Raw genomic sequence first — 20,644 nt, 5'->3', positions numbered from 1 at the left:
GGTCGGGGCTCACCCGAGGGTTTCCCTTCGCCGGTTGAGCGGGAGCCGGGGCAATGCAGAAGCTGCTCCGGAGGCCCCGGCGGGTTCCCAGCCGAGCCCGGGGTCACCGGCATGTTAAAGGTGAGGTGAGGTTAACTCCTGCCTTCCGGGTCCTGCGCGGCTCGTCCAGACACCGTAATTAAGCCCCATTATGTTCCCCACAGGATCCCAGCTCCAGAGGTTCGGGGAAGTGGGCAGGGCGTACGGATTCCACATCTCTGAGGTAATCTATGTAATTCAAGTAAATACCTATTGTTCGAGTTCCATATGTAAGCCCGGACCCTGCGATGGATTCGATTACCGCAGGCTTCGCACACCCCTGCTCTGCAGCAGCGGACCTGGGGCTGCCCGCCGACGCTCTCCGTCCTCTCCCGCCTTCCTACCTACACGTCTCACCTGGAGGGCTGTAGACCACCTTAGACACTGGGAACCCGGAGCCTCAAAAGCCTGACAGCTCCCACACCAAGATTTGTAAGGCCAAAACTTCGTCCCTGGTCTTGTTGTTCCCATGTGTATCTCGGGACGTGGAGTAAACTCAAGAAACGCAACTGCGTTTTAGTCGGGAATCACAAATTTGCAAGCCAGGCAGGCAAGTCCTGGGTAACTACAAACACTCCCGTGCCCCAGTCAACACGGCTGTTTCAGGGTGCGCAGAGCTGTGCCGTGTTTTGTCAGCTTGCGCTCCGTTGACCGCTGGTGCTCCTGAAGGAAATTAATGCAGGAAAACAAACAAGCACTGCAGGAACACACATTTTTTTCTACACGTGAAAGCGAGGAAGCAAAGAAGCAAAATACAGGAAAAAAAAATAGCGCTATATTTACAACTTACTCTCATTTATTTGTTATAAATGAAAACTGTCTTGGCGGCATTGGCGTGTCATAGTTGTTCAGTTTCTTTGCAGCCACCGCCTTCCTTTCAAAAACATTAGGGTGACACTAGATGAACAAAGCATGTGAAACACTGAGCTGTTCTAAACAGCCAGTAGGACAGTGCCAAATTCAGATTTTCAAAGCTACCCGTCCTTAGCCTGTACCTGTTCCCACTGAAGTCAGTGGGAAAGCTTTCTTCTGTTTCAAAAGTGCCAGCATTTGTGCTCGCTGCCCAGTTGTTTCACACCGTTATACCAAGATACAGGGGCACTTGAACATGTTGTGTTCATAGTTAGGTAAAATATGCTATACTTGCTACTTTTGCGAAGTAATCAAAACTTCAAGAGGAAGACCTTCATGTTTATGTTGCTCCAGAGATTTATGGAGCACTTTACTAAAATTAAAATGGATTTAAAGTAACTAAGCCCTGTACTACAGTTCCCAGAGCGCACAGCAAAGGGCCTCTTATTTGGGAAAAGTGAGCTTGTCTTATCTTGAGTGTTGGCAAGGGCAGTTATTCACTAGTAGGTGGCAACAGAGTCATTAAGCTGTCAGTTTCAACATCCAAGGGAAAGAAAAAATAGAAACAAAGCATTTTGAACTTATTGTATCGCAGCAGTCAATAATATACACGGTGCATATGTGAACTGCAGAACAAGAGAGAATCTGAGAAAAGAAAGCAGGGAAAAAAAGAGATGAAAATGTTGAAAAGGGCAAGAACTTCTGGTTTTGTAATTTTGAAAACCACTCATGCAGTCGTGGAATACTGTGCCCTTATAAAACCTAACGCATATTTGGTGCTAATAACATATGAAGCTGCTTTAAATTAAGCAAGGTAAATCAATTCAGAAAATTAATCCATTTGTCTTTGCAGCTTCTTTTCTCAAAATACTCAATAAAACGTTTTAAAACTGATTATATTCTGAATTCTAAAATGCTTATCTGCTCTACTTCAGAGGCCCTGACAGAAAGTCTTTCCCCCCACAGGGAGATGTGCTTTCTTCAGAAGTCTTAGGGACCGATTCCACACCTGACGCGAATGCTGCAAGCGCTGGCAGCCCCCAAGCCCGGGGGTCTCTTCATCATGACTTTTAGGTTGGGAGCGCACCATGACTGTACATACGCAAATACAGTTGTCTCCTTCACGGGTTTGTCTCGACTATATCTGCCCTAAGTAAGCTTGTATCAAAATGAGAGGTCTCACGTTCCTCTACCCTGTTATCTCCCCACGTGGCAAGGGATTTCTGCTGACCCTCGTTTGGCATCAGCGTTAGTGTAAATGCATATTCAACAGGATTAAGGGACTGATTTGGCTGAAACCCCACCAAAAATCATAACAGGCCCCCCCCCCCCCCCGCTTTAGTTCCAAGGTGGAATAATTCCCTCGTCCAGTTTTCCATGTAGCTGCACAAGGAAGAGGACTTATTCCTGGTGGTTACGCAAAGACAGGCCCTTTCCATAGCAGCCTGAATATAGGTCAGCCTGAGGGGATGATGCTGAGGAGGGGGAAGCATGGCTGCAGAGAAAAAATCTTGTAAAACTAGACCCTCAAGCTCTCTCTTTGGCTATTGAGATTAGTTTCCTCCACGGGAGTAGGGAGCATAGTAGTCTGGGTGAGTTGGGAGTGGAGGAAAGGAGGTTGCATAGTGAACTGTAGACCCTTCATTGGGATGTTACGGGTTGACTCTAATGGTGTCTTTTTCAGTCCCTGTTTATTTTAAATCAGATAAACACAGGTTTACAGATTCAAGTCCAAACTTATGTTCTTTAAAATATTCATTCACTTCAGGCAAAAGACACACCCAGAAGCTGTCTAAATATGATTTTTTTACATATCATTAACGCATTGAAATCAGGCACTGCTTTCAAGTAACCTACCTCCAGAAAAGGTCAACCTTAAATCAGGCTGGTTTTAGCAGATTATTAAAAGTAATTTACCTATTCCTAAGTTAAGCAAAACCAAATTAAGATACTATACATTTTCTGTTCTGAGGTAAAATTAGAACATCTTTTATAACATTAGGAACTTTAACACCTTGATTAATCTAAATTCAGTTTTTTTAGTCAGTTTTCAAAGGAGTCTCAAGCCACTACAAGAGACAATTGCATCTAGTTGCATATAGCTGTGTATGGTTAAATCTGCAGGATTTATGTCAGAAGGTCAAAAGGAGTGAACAGTTACACCTACTAAGAGATTATGTCCGTTAAGGCCACCCTGGGAATTAAGAATCTCCCCGTGTATTCCTGGATCACCAGGTAATCCAAATCTGTGTCTAGTATTCGTTTCTTATTTTTACTTTTCATGGTAAATAAAGTGATTTAGGCGGTGTTCAGCAGCAAAAAGCAGAAGCAAAGCAGAACAACATTGCTTATGCTCTGACACATCTCACTTCTGATAAGATTGAGATAGAAATCAATGGCCCATCTATCCACTTTCCTCTCTGTAAATGGCCCTGTAGGAGTATTGGCAGAATTAATGTCCTGTCTCTTTATTCCTAAACTTTCCCAGTTCCATTTTATTTCTACTCAGAGAAGAATGTTTAGGACTGTCTGGGAGAAGGAAATGAAGAGTTCATCCTCTCAAGATTATCACTCCCTATTGCAGGTTCCCCAATTTAATCTATTAAAAAAAAAAAAAATCTTAAGGCTAACAAAACTTTTTCTAAAGCCACAGCTGGAGAGAGAGATGAACCAGTGAGACCCATCCTGCTTAAAAAACAAAAGTGGAGCAGGACATGCTTTTTGTGGAGGCTGCTTGTATACAGGAAATAGCTTGCGATAGGCAATAGAAGGTTTTGTTTCAGGCACCTGTCTGGAAGTTACTAGAGACTCCCACGAAAACTCCCTACTGGATGCAGAAGACCCTTCTCACTTCTTCACTTTGTGTGTGTGAAGAAGAATCTCATCCAATATCATGGAATATTTTTCATGGAAATGACTCTAAGGTTTCCCACCCTCCTTTTCTTCTGCCCATTGGGTATAGCAATTGATATTACTTTTAGTTTATAACAGCACTAAGACTTCATGACCATTTATTTCAATTCCTGTGACTAACCACTGCAATTTCACTTGCATTTGAGGGAAACAATAAAATGTTCTTAAATAATTTCCTAGTAATTGTGAATCTCCTACTAGTGTGTCATAAGTCCACAGTGAATATACCAAGGTGCATACAGAAATTTATTTTTGGTAGTAATTATACTTGACTTTATGTGATCCAACACTAAAACCATGAAAACCAAATTATGCATAATTTGAATGCACTGATTACAACCAGAAAAACCATCTGAACTCTTTCTGAAAACTTTGCCTAGGGCAGAAAATGTTCAGCTTTTACAGAATTCATCCAAACAGTGAGCGTTTGCCTCCACTACAAATAAACTTAAACATCCTAAGGCAATCCACATTAGTGACGATTGTTAATGTCTTCAAGTCATGTCCTGCATGGGACTAAGTGGAAAGTTAAGTGCATGATTGGAAGGACAATTAAACAATCAACATCTACAATGATGTAACTTCAAAGAGGAAAAACGAAGAGTTAGTTTTATGTCATTAAGGAACACTCAAGTGGAAATGTTGTCAATTTGAATAAAAATAAGTAGATGTAATTTCAGGATGGTGCTACTGTAATAAAACACCTGCCAGGTCTGTTCCACTCGTTGTTTTAGTTTGTTTGGGTTTTTTAAATAATCTCTTAAAATAAGTAAATGATTTGCGGTAAGAAAGATCAAGTGGCCAAAAAGGGAATCCGAAAGAGATGCTCTGTCAAAACTGGGGGTGGCTCTCCCAGACAGAAATGTCTTCCGCTCCTCCCTCCTCCCCTTCCGTGGGGTGGGGGGGTTACCGCACCTGAAACGCGAACACATGTTCGCTTCTGCAACGGGGATGGAAATTTCTGCCAGGGGAGAAGCGCGGGTGCTTGAAGGCTGTACCTGCTTAAATCGTCACGGGCAGATTTGGTAAGATTTTTGTCAGCATTCTGCAGCCCCCGATGTTAAGTATTCACCACGTTTAGGTGTGTAAGTCTCATTGAAGTCAACGGCTAAAAGAATCTCACGGTGAGAAATCAATGGGAGTTAAGGCCTAAATCTTTGAAGAATTTAGGTCTGATTGTCTGTTCCAGGGGGGTAACAAGCTGCAGCTGGGACTCATCTTGTGTAATTTTAGCAAATTGGAAGTTTGGTATCTATTCTAAAGCAGTTGTCTTGGCTTCTGTAGTCGGTGGAGAAAGACACATCCAGAGAGTGATTACTACCTTTCTAAAATAGGCAAGGCATTTGGAACGAATCAGCCTCTGGAGGATTTTCTCCTTCTCCGTTGACTAGAAAAAGCCTTATGAGTAGTTTAGATTAGACCCTGGATTTTTAGATGATTCCTGCTCTGTGCCTTCAAACGTACACATTGAATAGCTAAATAGACTAACATGTAAGCATATTTCTCAAACGTTTTCTATTATAGGTATCTTAAATGTTGTTGTAACGGTAATAAGCAAAATTTCTGACAAATTGAATTGTCATAGTTTTTAATTTCATTATACCCCTGTAATAGTTTCCTTTGTTGTCTGCTGATGTAGCAAGTTGTATTAAGGATTTCTTAACAGATCAAATCTTAGGAGATTTAGTAAAACAAAGGGGAAGTGCTATGCTTAAGTGAAGGATCATGTACAAATACAAAATGAGGGTCCTGTGGAAAAGGACCTACGACTAGTTAGGACAAACTAGATAAGTATGCGTCAACAACGAAGCATCAGAGAAGGCATTTGGGGGGACATCAGTTGGAGTTTTCTATGTGAGGGAAAGAAAGAATGTTCTGGTGAGGGCTAAGGTGAACTACTATATCCCATTTGGGGGTCAGATATAAGAGGAGAAGAGTGGAGAGCAATGGTGTGGAAGGGAGAGGGCTACAGAAGGCCGGTAACAGGCTCAGGAGGACGCCGTTTACAGCTCGCACCAAATGAATACCCAGCGTCGCAGCGCAGCAAGCAGCACGTGAGATTCTGCACAAAGCTATCCCATCGCCATCATTGCGAAACCAGTGAGTCACAGCAGACTGCAGTGTCGTCTGGACTCGCTCCCCTCTTTCTGCTGCCTGCTGCCTTGTTGCTTTCCCAATTATTATACAAAACAAAATAAGCAAGCGCTGTCCCAGTAAGAAGTTGGCCAAACACATGTTGCACCACTTGCACAGCTGCTCAAGCGGTTACTTCCAATAGCCGTGTTTGCCAATAAAGTCTGACTTTCCGAGCCGGAGCATCAAAGAGCAGGCTGGATCAGACAGCAGCAAACACAGCCTGCTGATCTGGGTGGGCTGGGCGCCAGCTATAGCCCAGCGGGAGCCGCAGCAAACACCAGCACTGTGCACCAGCTGGCCAGATTGGTGAACAATGGTCTGCGGCACGCTCTTTGTATTCATCTCGTTAATATGGCATGGGGAGAAACTGCGAGGGATACCGGTATGAATCCTCTTCGTGGCTCTGACACTTTGGGGGAATCTTATGCAAGCAAAACTTGCTGTGGCCTCTTTTACATCTCTCACAGTCAGGCAACGTGGTTCGGGAAGCCTCTGAAATGCAGATGTCACCTTCCAAATAGCCCTGTTAGCAGCCAGCTAACACTGGGAGACTGACGTTTGTCCGTTTCCTAATGGCCGTGACACTTCTCTTGGCCCTCAGTGACTTTCTGAAGTGGGTTTTCTGCTAGGGTAAGCTAAGAGAAGCATCAGCACACATTTCTGTGAATGTTGTCCGTTGTGAAGTTTTTCCTTTGTTGTTTTCCCTCCCAGGTTTGCAGCCTAGTCGTCTCCTCTCAGTCATCGCTCCCTTTCGCTGGCCTCTCGACGCTCTCCCATCTCTCAAAGGAAATATTATAGTGGCGCAGAGAGTTGCATGTGTTGAATCTTGAAATACTTTTCTGCTCGTCATCTCCAAACAAGAAACTTCTAGTTCAGGGACTCTCCTTGCAGTTGTGTTCTCTATTGCTGTGGCAGCCTATGGAGAGGAAATAAATAGGACAAAAAGGTGCAACGCTTGTAGCATCGCTACAAGGCAAATAGCTCGGTGTGCAGTTCTCTTTGGACTGTACTGACCTTAGCAGTAGAAAAAGCAACCTTCTAGAGAGGTGCCAACAGCAGTGTCAGCATCCCACCACATCCCAGGTGGATACGAGCACACGGTGCCGCTGTGCCTTGGCCCACATGTACAGTGTCAAAATCAAAGCAGTGCTACCGCGTACATGATCGGGCTGGGCACAAGTCTGGCAGCAGTGGTTAAGAAACCGTGGTTTTCATTGAATTGCAGACACTCAATAATCGAGTTATCCTTTGACGGGTTTAGAATCAGAAAAGTCTCCGTAAGATTGGTTAAGCTACTTCTACAGTACGTATTTCCCAATTTGGGGGAAAAAAATACATAAAAAAAAGCTAGAAACTAAACAGGAAGAAGTTTGCTGACCATTTAAACTTTGGGAAAATTATGTCTTATTTTAATCATAATGAAAAAAAAATTCACCACTAATACACCACGTTATCCGCACTAATATTTTTCATTCTGATTTTTTGTTAGAAAAAACCTGCTAATGAAAACACAGAACTACTTTCCTAGAATTTTGATAAAATCATACACACACTCACCGAGTACCACATGTGAGTAATATTTCAGTTATCCTACTGATGTCACTGAGATGGAATTAAAAGTGCTGAAATTTTCAGTGATGGATATTTCACCGCAGCTGTGAGCAATGTGTTCCTCAGAGACTGTAATTCTCCCAGGGCAATGTTAAACCCTTGGACTTGCATCTTATTAGTAAAATAATACAATTTAAAAATAGTATCAAAAGAGATCTAGCCAAGAAACTTAGCCCTGTGTACATTTCAGTTTGTCTATAAATTAATCTCTTAAATTATAAATAAATGTGCTTTTTACACATATATGGCTGCGTGTCATAAAAAATAAACCTTAAAGTATGTTCAAATAAAATCTACAAGAAGAAGGCATTCAGTTAAAACTAAAGCCATAATCTCCTCCATGGCTTTTGAATGTATGTCGTCTAAAAAATGGCAACGGTTAAATATGAAGTGGTAGGATTTTTTTTAATTTTTAAGTATAGCTGCTTGACTGCTTTTGTGTTTTAAATCTCTTAAACTTACTCTAATGCTTTCCAAATACTTCTTTTCTTTTCTTAAACAGATGTTTTTAAATGAAGTATATATTCAGTGATAAAATGTGTTAGAGCAGCTCACACAGATTAATAATTCTACTAAAGAAGCTACTGCTGCCTACTCTCCAAATGCAAACAACCCTTTGTCGTTGTCATCGTTATTTAGTGGCATCCACTGATTTCCAGAGCCATAACGGACTGTTGTAGAATGCCCTGATTCAGAGGAGCACTCCAGCCTGTGTTTAAGAAGAAGGTTTGGACACGGACAGGAGAGCCCGGTGGGGTGGGTGGTGAGAACCCTTCCTGACCAGGACCCCGTCATGAAGTAGGATCTGGGTGTGCAGGCTTGTGGCAAAGCGGACCTGACTACAGTTGGTGGGAAAGTCTTTACAGCTGCAAGCATTCTGTGAGCGGCCCAAAGCTCTCTCTAGCGCTGCTCCTGCAGCAAACCAGATGTGCCTGAATAGCCTTTAACCTGTGGCCTGAGGACCTTCCCACACCCGTGGACAACTTTTCAAGTGGGGAGGACGAGGGAGTGCAGTGCAGAGTATCCCTGTGAACGGTTCCTCATACCATTTTCTCAAGCAGCGCTGGCTTCAGATTTTCCCATCCAGCGTGCTGCCTGCTCAGACCTGCCCCTACCACCCTTTCCCTGGTGTGAGCACAGCTGCTTGTGGTGCCTTACAGGAAGGCAGATCATAATTTTTTTGGTGGAGTTATTTTTAATCTGGCTCTGTTCATTCGTTCGGTTTGTCATTTGGCCCCACAAATGATGCCAGGTGCCATAATATGAACCAGGGAACAAGTGGCAAGGCATTAGGGGTCCTGGGTGCGCATTAAGCTGTTGTTACCGCTGAAAACAACATATCAAATAAATTGCAGCCTGAAGAATCTCATTTAATGTGGTGGTAAATGCAGTTTCGGGGCACTGAGTCTGAGATGAGAAACATCACAGTCCCTTGAACTTAAAAAAACTCACTCTGCCTCTTCAAATGCATTCAGTATTTTTTCCATAGGTCTTTGAAACTCTGCTGGCTCAAATGTTGTCTCCCTCAACTGGTTTAACTTTATGCTTGATCAGAATGGATCTATCCGTAGCTCCAACAAAGCTAGTATAAGATCCTAAAGAGAGCATTGAACATCATGCTGTCCAGTTTGGCAGAATGCAATTGCATATTCACACCTGATCTGGCTCCAATGTGCACTTCCATTTACTCCAATAATGTGCAGGTCTAGTATTAATGATCATGGAGCCTGCAGTACAAGAAAAGCAAGCTCATTTTCTTAGGCCTGACAGGCATTCATATTGCCAATAAAATATGTATAGGGGCTCAAAACGTGAAAAATATTTGAAAGCAAACCAGAGAGCGTGCATCAGTGCTTGTACTTTAAGTTCTTTTTCCATTTCTAATGCTGTAGAAGCTTGTCTAAAGCCACAAAGTTTGCATGTATGCTACAGTTCTTTAATGCATGTTTTTTTAGCCTGGTTTCTTGATTTGAATTACGTGCAGTTAATGCTCAGGCCCCCATTTTTATATTGTACATGTAAATTCATATATACACACATCTATATCTACATATACACGCAAATATATTTTATACGTACTTTAACTTTCTGCACACGTGATATTTAACTTCATGTACTCTGTGCATTTTTGTCAGGTTCCAAGCACACCTAGAGCAGCCTTCAACCCAGACTATCTATGGCAGCCTCAGGCTCAACAGCCTGGCAGAAAAAACTGCAAATGCCGCTGCACCCCACAGATTTCTGTGACTTGCAGTGCTGGTAGAAACATCCTCTCCGCTGAGGCGTTAGAAGTTCCCAGATGAGGAACCTTCACTTCACTCTTTCAAACTCACCAAATTGTTATATAACTGCAATTTTGAGTCTCTTTGATGCTAAACTGGGAATATGTGTTATTGCCACACGTACAGTAAATAAACATCAAGTAAAAGGGATAACACTGAAGCTAACGGGTGTTTTATTGCATGGCTTTAAAGAGGCTGGCATTTGTCCCCATGAAAGAAAAGGCTGGGCATTTCTGCCCATTAGAAAGATGCTGTTCTGTCCCATAGTTAATAGTACAGTGCTATCTCATAGTGTCTGACAGTGACCTTAAACACAGTCCTACAGCTGCCATGGACTTGGTGAAATATTCTGGGAACATAGTTGGTCCATTCTGGGAAGTGAAGTAGAGGACTCAGTACACTGCATCATGAAATCTGATTTATTTGGGTTTTTTTAAACTGATCTGTCGATTTTCAGCTGGAAACTTCAGGAAAGACCAACAAAGGGTCTGGAGAGACATTGGAGAAACATGTCCTGCCGGATGGCAAGGCTTGTATTCCTTGTTTTTGTTTGTGGTCTCAAAGAATGGGCAAAAAGCGTTTTATATATATTTATATTTTGTGTATATTTATGATTGGTAAGGACTCTAAACACAACAGAGGACAGCAAATAATAAATGCAACCTGGAGATACTAGGAATAGAGACAAGAGATAATTAGGCCTCTGTTGTGCAAACAGTTATACACCTGCTTAATTTTAGGAGTGTGAGTGCTGCTTTTAATTCCAGCAGACTACTCCCGTATCTGAAGTCATAGAAAGACACGAGAGCGGTGTTTTCTGAAGGAGATTAATCGTACAAAAAGTTAATATACATAGTGAATTGTACTCTGAAATTTAGATTGCAATAAAGGAGAATACTGAGAAGGCAAGGAAATTAACACAGAAGTAGGTGTATGAGTGAAAGATGAGGGAAGAACACTTCTGAGCTTACCAGGCAGCACAGACAAACGACTCAATCCCCTTTCACCCAACATTTGACATCTTCTTTTCATTAAATTCGTATGAAGACGTGGGTGTGACAAGCCACTTAGGAGTTAAGAAGCCTTTGCAAATAATTACGTTTATTTGTAAGAAAGAGGCAGAGTGTTGCTATTCTCCACTGAATAATACTTATAACTGGGCTTTTAAAGAGGAATTTCTCGGCTATTTATTTGCTTTTCGAGGTTGTCTTCGACGGAGAGATAAGAAGCTTTCAGAGCCATTTCCAATGCATAGGACTAATTAGGGCTGGAAAGAGCAGGCCTATTAGCACTTACTTTTGCAAAGTGCGAGGCAATTTGCTGAATGCCCTCCATCACTTGTTATGGAGCGGGGGAGCGCAGGCACGGCGCGGCTGTCGCGATGCGGGCGTATGTCGTCGGGAGGCGATAGGCTCCCGCTGCGCTCCCATCGAAGTCCATGGGGGGGTGTTGCCTGCTCCTGGGAGAGCGAGAAACCCCCTAAATAAAGAGTTCGGCCAGACAGCATAGGTAGACGAGAAATGTGTTTCTAAGCGCTTTTCCCGTTCTGAAACTAATTACATTTGTACAACTAACCACACTTCAGGGAGTGATCACTTTTGATTTTCAAATACCAGTATCATATACCAGCAAGGAAAGACATTCCCTTTGCTTGGAAAGACTTACTCAAGGATCTTCCCTATTTAAAACTGGTTAATCAGCATATTAAAGGGCACTAATCCTTCTAGAAAGCCACTTGCTAATTACTTCTTCAGACCATCACTGGCAGCTTCAAGTCTGTTTATTCCTCGGAGCTCGGCACACCAAAAAGCTTTCAGTATCGCGAAACGTTTGCACCTTTTTGTCTTAGCTGAACGAGGTAATAAAGATGTGGTTTAACTACACAAACGAGACACCTGTTGTGAAGTCTCAAGATGTTTATTGCTTAAGAAAGAAAAAAAAAAAGCAAAATTTTTAACACTTCTCTTTAGATGTTACTTCATTTTTAAATTAATTTAGGATGACTACAAAATATTGACAGGAAATAGCATGAGGAAATGGGACCCAGAAAAATTTTGAAGTCAATGGGATGATTGTCACCGTTAGGATTTTTAAAAACTGTAAACTTGTAAAAAAACCCTTTTTTCTCCTTAAGGAATAGAGCAAAACAAAATAAAAATAACTGCCTTTACGTACTGAAGGGAGGCATGATAAAACCAATTGCATTTGAGGACTGCAAAGGCTTGACCCTGGTAGGTTTAAAGGGAACCTCTACTAAGAGTTATTGAGGGAAAAGATTATTATGAAAAAAACAATCCTATCTCTGGTTGTGCTGGTAGGACATTGCCAAGGAATGTATTAATCAAATGTTTTACTTTCCACCATTCTACCACTAAAAGGGGAGGACCTTGTTTAGGGGAACAAGGTTTTGCATTTAAATAATGAGAAAAGAACACACAAACGTTTGGTAATAGAATCTTTTATACAAAAATACACCAATTCAAATGTAACAATGGGTACCAGTAAGGAATTTGCAGTGCTTCAATTCAAACTAGTTTATTTCCTTGTTTCATGACCAAATAGCCTATTGATCAGACAGAGGATGATGCCTGGGAAAGAAATGGAAAAAAGATCATAAACCCCTGAGTCTGGAGGATGAGTTGTGAATAGGCAGATGCCCATTTGCTTCATGAAGGTTTTATGAATGTTCAGACTTTTGAAAGGATGGAACTCATGGCAGGACTAAGGCCCATGTGCTTCAGAGCCAGTGATTTCATAGGAAACTTGTCAAAGCTGAACAAAATAGATGCAATTCCTCCGTATTTTTTGCCTTCTTAAGGAAAAAAGCAAGAAAAGTAACTTCCTTTGCGGTTTCTGAGTTGAAATTCAGAAACTGAAGCACTAGGACATATTTTTTTTAAACTAAACAAGACCCATTCCCCATTGCCTGCAGAATAAACGCGGTAATTTTCAAGCCAAGGCAAGTCAAAGGTATAAAACAGCTTAAGAAAGGGCTGCCTAATGGATGCAAACCTTATTACAGATAGTCTATAGCCTCTCCAAAATAAACACATAATAAAATAATAACTAATAAATATGTAGTAATTACCTCATACCTGTGTATAATAAATCAGGTATTTCAGTGCAGTGACTGATGGCGCTGTCTGGGAATCATGTAGCCTGTGGAGGTCTAAGTTCATTTCTGGAATAATTTTGTCAAATTTCAATAACAATAGGAGGTTGTGCTTTGTTTGTTTTAGACGTAGGCAGGCATTTTGTGATTCTTTGACTCACAGGAATAAGGAAAGCTAGAGTCCAGCATAGAGCCCGCTCTTCACGGTGCCCAGCCTAGTCCCTGCAGCACGGCCACCCAAGCTGGCTGCCACATGCTAAGACCCCCAGCAACTCTGGGCTGCAGCCAGGTAGAGTGGAAGGGAAGTTATCCATGCCTCAGGCTTTGAAGCAAGCATTAACTCTTCCTTGGATTTCCAAGTGGAAATATGTGGGGTCAGCAGGGGAAGCTCCTGTTGCTAGCAGATGGGCTCCCTCTCCTTCTGCTTTCTGTCTCTAAAACTTTGTGTTATCCAAAGGCAGGAGCTTCCACGGAGTGAAGAGGTCAGGGAGACACTATTGATATCCGTAGACAGATCCAATAGGGCTCAGTTCTCTCCCTTACATAAGCTGAAAAGACTGTCTTAGCCTCAGGCAAAATGGATGTTACAAGTTGATCAAAATCTTATGTACAGAAAAGTAAAATCTGTATTTGCAAAATAATTTTGAAAGGGAACTACTGATGTCCTCCTCCTCCTCCCTTCCTCTCTCTGTCTCCCAAAAATCTAAAAAAAATAAAATAAAGCATATACTTAAAAGTCATGTATAGAATGAAGTCACTCTCAGAAAAGAAGGCAGAGAGAGTTTATCTCTGCTTTAAGACAAGCGAGGACACTCTTCCACATATATTTTCTAGGTCATGAACCTGATGAGTTCAGCTGCCATTCACTCACATAAGAATGGCCCCAGCACAGAGTTCTAGCACATAAGTCAAAACTCAGTTTCCAACTCCGTCATTGACTTCAAATACACCTTTGAATAAGTGACTTAGACCCACAGAAGCAGCCAGGTACCATAAATTAAAATTAAGTTCCTAATCCCAAGACTACTGTTACCAAAATCCTGCCTAGGTTTTGATTGCTGGAGTTCCCTAGTGCACACTGCGTACTGCCTGGAGCGGCATGCTAAGAACAGTTTCTTGTTTTGCAAGCAGTTAATTCACCAAGGGTTCAGAGATTCTTAAAGAATATAGTTACTTGTAGACAAACATCTGCAGCCAACATCTGAAAAACTTATGATGACTTTCTTAACCATTTCCCTGTATCTGTCAGCACTCCCTTCATTGATTTCCTCATTTGGTTGCTGTAAATCTACTTCAATGTAATGTAAATCCTAATACACATATAATTAATTTACTCTGTTTTAGTAAGGGATGCTCTCTCACTATTTGTTTTCACCTCTGGATGAAGAAGGAAAAGTGCTAGCTGCCTCCAACACGACCATCAGAACTGTCTTGAGAATTTCAGAGACCCAGAGAAAACCCTCTCTTAGCACTAAGAGTATGAGGTCTGGATTGGAGGTGTTTCTGAGATGCTGGTTTTAGAGAATGCACATCTTCATACCGATCCTTTTTCAGAGAAAATATAAACAGTCCTCATTGCATACTGTTTATAACTTATCCTCACTGAGTTAGTACGAGCTCAGCATATACTTCTTGAACAGCTTTGCCGTAAGGGAACCTCTCTCCACAGCGTAAGAAGCAACCGATGAACAGTTCCAGGCTGTATCCCTCCGTCTGAGTTGTACCTACAAGTTCCTTTAGTAACTATTGTGTGTTCTCTATGAAAGCCTTTCTTGACTTGCTGGGGCTAGACATTAGCAGTGGGCAGATGTTCTAGGAAGGCATCCTTTCCCTTCATGCCTTCATGGTTTTACTAGTCTTTTCTATGTGCTTGTTTGGGTTCTATTTAATGTAGCCGCCGGCTTGCTCCTGATGTTGTTTGCTATTATCTGATGTCGTTTGCAAGTCTTGCAGAAAAATCAGAAGCGTTGGGTCACTGATCACTGAGATTCTTGTTAAGTTCAGATCCTGGCCTTGGCCTAACTACATACGAGAAGACGGATCACTGATAACTCTCCTCACTCTTGCCTTGCCTCCTGCAGGGCAACCTGCCCTGTGTCTCCCATGTTCTCTGTTCCAGTGCAGCTCTGGCTTTTGCATCCTCCCATTCCTTGAGGGCTGGACACAGATCTGCTGACCTGAGTGCATTGGCCTTGGATCTTTGGAACCCCTGTCATTTACTGCTTTTTTTGTTCTGTCATTCATTCTTCTGCTAGAGTGTGAAACAAAAACATTGTTCTTTTTGATCCATCCTTTTCTGAGGTCCCTCCCTCATGGCTGATTGATAACTACTGTGACAGTCTAAGATGTCTTGCAACTCTGCCTTCATTTGCTGTCAAAGCACCTATTAGATGATAATTTGTGCTTAAGTTCCCGATTGACACTGACTTTTTTTTGTGTTCTATCATGGGGCATGGAGGCCTGTTGTCTCAAGAACTCAGGTTTGCTACACATCTTTCAAAGATCAAAAAGAGAGCCTCCGCCTGAATTTGTGTGTAAGCTGAGAATCAGTGCACACAAAGTAGAAATGATGGTAAGGAAGTGCAAAGAAGCAGTGAGAATCTCTTGTTCAGCGTGGTGTTAGTGGTCTCAACACAACCAGAGCAACCAGTTGACAGGCTTTATAAGCAAACCAGACATTTTTGCCTGTGACCTTAGTTTTGCCCTCCATTCAGCCCACTTCCTAGAAAATGGAGTCCTAATCTGTTGCTATCTTGTAGTTTCTGTAACTTTTAGTAATGGAAAGATCTATTACAGATCTCCTGGTTCTGTTGATGGCTGGACTATGAACATTTTTTCATAGATCTGCGTATGCTACCAATTTAGCATTTCTGCTTGTGAAATAGCTGTTTCCCCAGCTCATCTCAGACATACCTCTTTCTCCACGTGTGATGAATGCATTTGTGTCGTCTTCCAAATCCTCTGGAACTACTGCTTTATCCCTGCCTTTTTAAACAAAGCTCCATCTTGTAACTTTGTCTATAACAGGGACTAACTTCCTGAGGCGTTTGCTCCTTGAGACATGGCTAGCTCTGGAGTATGAACTTTTCTACTGTCATGCCATTCTCAACACTCTCAAAAGAGAAACAAAGGTATTGCATTTCGCATATATTTTCTGTTTTATGGAGCTGGAAGAAAACTTGTCTCCAGAAGGCATGCTTTGATGTGTATCTCTGTCATTAGTAATGCTGTTAGTGAGTTGTTCCTTATCCTTGCAGCACAACGCTAGCATCTCAGTAATGTGAATTGTGCTTAGTCTTGCAGCGTGCGGTGTTTTCTTTGTGATGGTTAGTGGCGATGAGATCACACATCCCACTAACTCATCCCTTTTCAGAGAACGTGACCTTGGGTTTTCATGCAGCGCTAATGCTGCTCTGGGCAGCGTAGTTCTAGCTGTCCTGCAGGGATTGCATACGTTGGGACTAACACTTTGCTTATGTTCTGTTCTTGTGTCTCTGTCTGCTTTTACACCGCATAATTAATTGCCTGAAGGATGCATTGATTTCTCCTAGGTAATTGCAGTATCTGAAAGGATACATCACTACAGTCTGTTTTTATTTTTTCTTCGGGGCACTGCACCCGTGGCTTTCCGTCTCCCGCTGTCTAACTGGAATCTGAACATAATTTTCCCTCAGTTTGGTTTCAGCCCGGTATTTCTACCTTAGCACCTGTGTAGGCATCTGCTGAAGCTTGACGCTGTGATCACGGGCTGTTTCTCTCCAGACCTCTCTCCTCCGGTAATGAGCAAGTTCCCAGCTGCTGTCTCGATTCGTAGGAGTCCCCTTGATGCCTGCTTCAGTTTACAGTGAACACCTTCCGGGGTTGGGATGATGCCCGTTGGCATTCATACCAAGTGCTACCTGCCAAAAAGTGTGGGAAAGGTTGTCAGGTGGTGGGGTGGCTCATCTGGCCCGACGAACAAGAGCCCATTCTTGATGAGAGCTGGTTGGGAATTTTCCAGTGAAACTTGCTTTATTGGAAAATATAGAAACCGGTATGTATCGACCAGGTGGCATGTCTGGTCAAACCTGAAGGCAAGAGACCCACCACAGAATAGTCTGGCCGGTAACACAGCCAGGTAGAAGAGTACCATTCATACCCTTGCTTTGCACAACCACAGGATCACTGAGAACTCAGTCACACCTCTCGGCCCCGCGTCGTGCAGCTGCTCAAATTTGTATAAGCAGTTCAGGAACTTAAATCCAGAGCTCTTATGCTGTGCTTGCCTCTCGCTGCTGCTGCCTGCTCTGATGTCTTCTTTATGCTTGTTTTGATCAAAAACCTCCATGCTGAAAATCTCCCCTTTAAAAGCTTTTCATTAAAGCTTCATTTTCTCTCTCAAGAAAGATCTGAAACTACATGATATTTTCTGAAAATTGTCTAAAATTCCGAAAGATCTGAAAATCCTGGATTGTGTCTACCAGTGCTTTCATCACTGGATGCATTGCTGCTTTCTAAATTCTTAATATGACATTAAGATATAATGGAGTTCTGGTTTTCATACTTTTAATATAGGTAATTTTTTTCTGTCTTCGTTTTGCTTTCCACAATATGGAATTGTACCATCCCAGCCAAGACATTTGCAGTCAGTCCATCTCTGTCTTGTGTTCCTTTATCCTTGGTTCTTCTCTAAGAATAACTTCAAATTAGAAATTGAGGAAGGAAAGTTTGCTCTTTCATTCAAATAACTTGTTACTTTCACAGATAGATCAAGAAATCATCTTATTCAATAACTAATATTTGTTAATGTTATCACTTCCAGACTGATCCATAATACTTTATTCTTACATAAATGATGTATTTATGAGAGATACTTTGTCTACCATCTTCTAGAATATGAACTGCTGTTGACAGAAGCTCAGGAAAACCAAATACAGTGAAAGTTTTGAGTCATGCAGTAAAATATTTTCTAACTCCAGAAGAAAGTGGCAGAAGTGCCTTTACTGTGGTATATGAAACTGTAACATACAGCAGTAACAATTCCATTTTCCAAGCAGGATATTCTTCCAGGACTTTGCTCTCTATGGGGGTAGCTGCAGTTCTCCGATGGAACTGGCAATTTTAATTTTTTTATATTTTTCTGGTTTTGTTGTTTCACTTAATGTAAAATAACTTATTCCAGAAAAGAAAATATTGTCTCTTTTTCTCTGTGGAAAACATAGCACTTCACATTTTCTTTAAGTTTGGAAACACTGAGCTGTCATTTGAACTTGTTTAATAAAGGGGAATTTCTGATACTGGCAGCGAATTACTCCGTGGAAATATCTTTCTCTCTGCAGTAATCTTTAAGGATTTAAATTGCCCAAGATACTCAATACTTTCAAAGTACCATTAGCATTTTCACTTTTCAGATTTCCATTTGCGTGAATATGAGAAAACAAAGGAATGCCTTTTTCTGGTTTGTTCCTTTGCAAAATTTCAGTGCTTCTTTGCTTCAGCTTGTTCTTTTAGCTCCGTTTGCCCATGTAACTTAAAACCAAAAAGTAAGTGAATGGTTTGAAAGAAAGATTTTTTCTTAACAGCTAGTGGCTCCAGCTAAAAAAATCAGCAGTGTCCCATTGCTCTCACACACTGGGTGAGGCAGCCCAGGTTTGACTGCAAAGTTTATGAAGCATGGAGTACTTCTTGTTTAAAGTAGGTACTTTTTTGAGTCTTCTGCTGTGATTTTGGTAATGGTTTTGGTGCTTTAGCCTATGTTTTCCTAAATAAATGAAGTTTAGAGGATTGAGCAGTCCTTCTGCATTTTTGTCTGTCAGATCATCCCCTACTGTTTTTGAACCTGCTACCAGTTTTAACCGAGACAGAGGACCAGCAGGTTACGTGCCACTAAGTTTCCAGAAAAGAGACAGAAGAAGAGGAGCGGGACCATTCTGAATGGAAGGGAGAGAACGGTTGAGGGAGTAGTTTACATTTAGTAGATATGGGAGAACTCACACAGGGCAATGCTGATAGACACTGTTAGACAGCACTCTTATCTTCTGAGACGGAGAACGTGGCATTTGACTTCCTCAGTTTAGAAAGTTACAGTATGCTCATCATGTCAAACTGTCACTACAGTCAGCAGGGAAAAATAAGCATTCCTGGAGCTAGACTCCATTGATTTTGTTGACTAGAACTCCACTAATCATAAGGAGTGCACTTTTGTCCCCACTTTCCCTGCATTAGTTCACATTGCAGATGTATTCCAGGAATGCGCTCAGGAGGCTCCAATAGTTTAATGGGCATTCAATCCACAGGACCAGACTAGAAGCGGTCCGAAACACACCTCTGAAATATGTACAGCACCAGCTTGCACCTACTGGTCCACACGACTTGCTTGTGTAGTGTGAGTGTAAACACAGGATTTTCTTTCATAAGTAATTGCAAAGGCATGCTTTTTGTGCTCTCTTTGTGGCTAGATCATGTCAATTTATGAGCAATATGTAATAGTCTTCTGCTGCATTCATTCTACCTAGCGTCAGGCAAATCAATTGTGGTTAAACTCTCAGTATTGGGGTATTTTCCCATTTTCTATTGCTCTGCTGGAAGTGCTATAGCAACAGACGATACGTTAAAGTAGTCCAATTAAAAAGATTTTAACCACCTTCTTTTGTCTAAATGAATTTTATGGTAACAATTTTGGGGTCTGTTTATTATAACTTTTTGACTATTGCTACTGTAACAGAATAAAACCAAATTATTCTAGTGTCAACAGTCATTGGTTATGATGTGGAAGAGACTTCTCCACCATAAAAAGTCTCTTTTTCATTCAAAAAGAGACCCCAGGGGCTTTTGCAGAGCTGATTTTTGACTGTTTGAAGTATCTAGCTTGGGTGTGATTCAAAGCTATACACTGAAAGTAGAAGCCTGAATTTGTTATATGTATAATATATATTATATAACGTCTTAAGATAGTTACTCAAATCACTTATATTAGCCTCTGTTCTCATACAAGGAACATATGATGGAGAAGGACCATCTGGCTCATAAAGTCCATTCCCTTGCATGCAGCTGAACATAGATTTACTCAGTCCCTGGTTTCTGAGTCCTCAAATAAGTTTTCATAGAGTTGAATGTTTAGGCTCTTGAGAAATTGGTCACCTGAAATGGCTCTTCTTTCTATGAAAGAGATGCAGATGCATAGCTGTCTGTGTATATATTCGCAAGTCTTATATGATCCAGGCGTGGGTCACCGAAGCTTTTCTTGTTAGTGACTGCCACTGGCAGCGTGATGTCAGGATCTATCAATCACACGTAGTAGCAGTGGCAGCTCTGCATGCTGTGCCTGCATGTATGCTAACTTCAACATGCGTGACTCACGGATCATATCCATACTACAGCTTGATTTATGCTGTACTGTGGGAAAAAACCTACTTTCAGGTTCTCTGGTGCAAATTCATAATGACTCCACACATTTCAATAGAGAAAAAGAGTTGCCAGTACAATTTAAAGAAAAATCGTGTTCTTTGCCCTTGGAGTAATAACAGAATGGCTCATGTTTATAAACTGTTGTTTGGAAAAGTTGGTTGTGTTAAAGATTAAGTTACATACAATGTAAGTAATGTTCTGCAGATACCAAGTACCTCCATGGGCTAGTTAAGGAAAACTAGTCAGCAATTTAAGCAACACATTATTTTGACAT

The 20,644-nt window shown here is 41.6% G+C and overlaps 1 long non-coding RNA gene across 1 annotated transcript; it reads left to right on the top strand.

Annotated features, from left to right (window-relative positions):
* On the top strand, nucleotides 1-7,833 carry LOC128143551 (uncharacterized). Its single transcript, XR_008235790.1, has 3 exons — nucleotides 1-120; nucleotides 204-262; nucleotides 6,691-7,833. It is a non-coding gene; the product is annotated as an uncharacterized LOC128143551 (long non-coding RNA).
* The last annotated feature ends 12,811 nt before the right edge of the window (nucleotides 7,834-20,644 follow it).

Source organism: Harpia harpyja, chromosome 6 (assembly GCF_026419915.1).
Source record: "Harpia harpyja isolate bHarHar1 chromosome 6, bHarHar1 primary haplotype, whole genome shotgun sequence".
NCBI classification, from domain to species: Eukaryota; Metazoa; Chordata; class Aves; order Accipitriformes; family Accipitridae; genus Harpia; species Harpia harpyja.
This window is presented reverse-complemented; position numbering and strand designations above follow the sequence as displayed.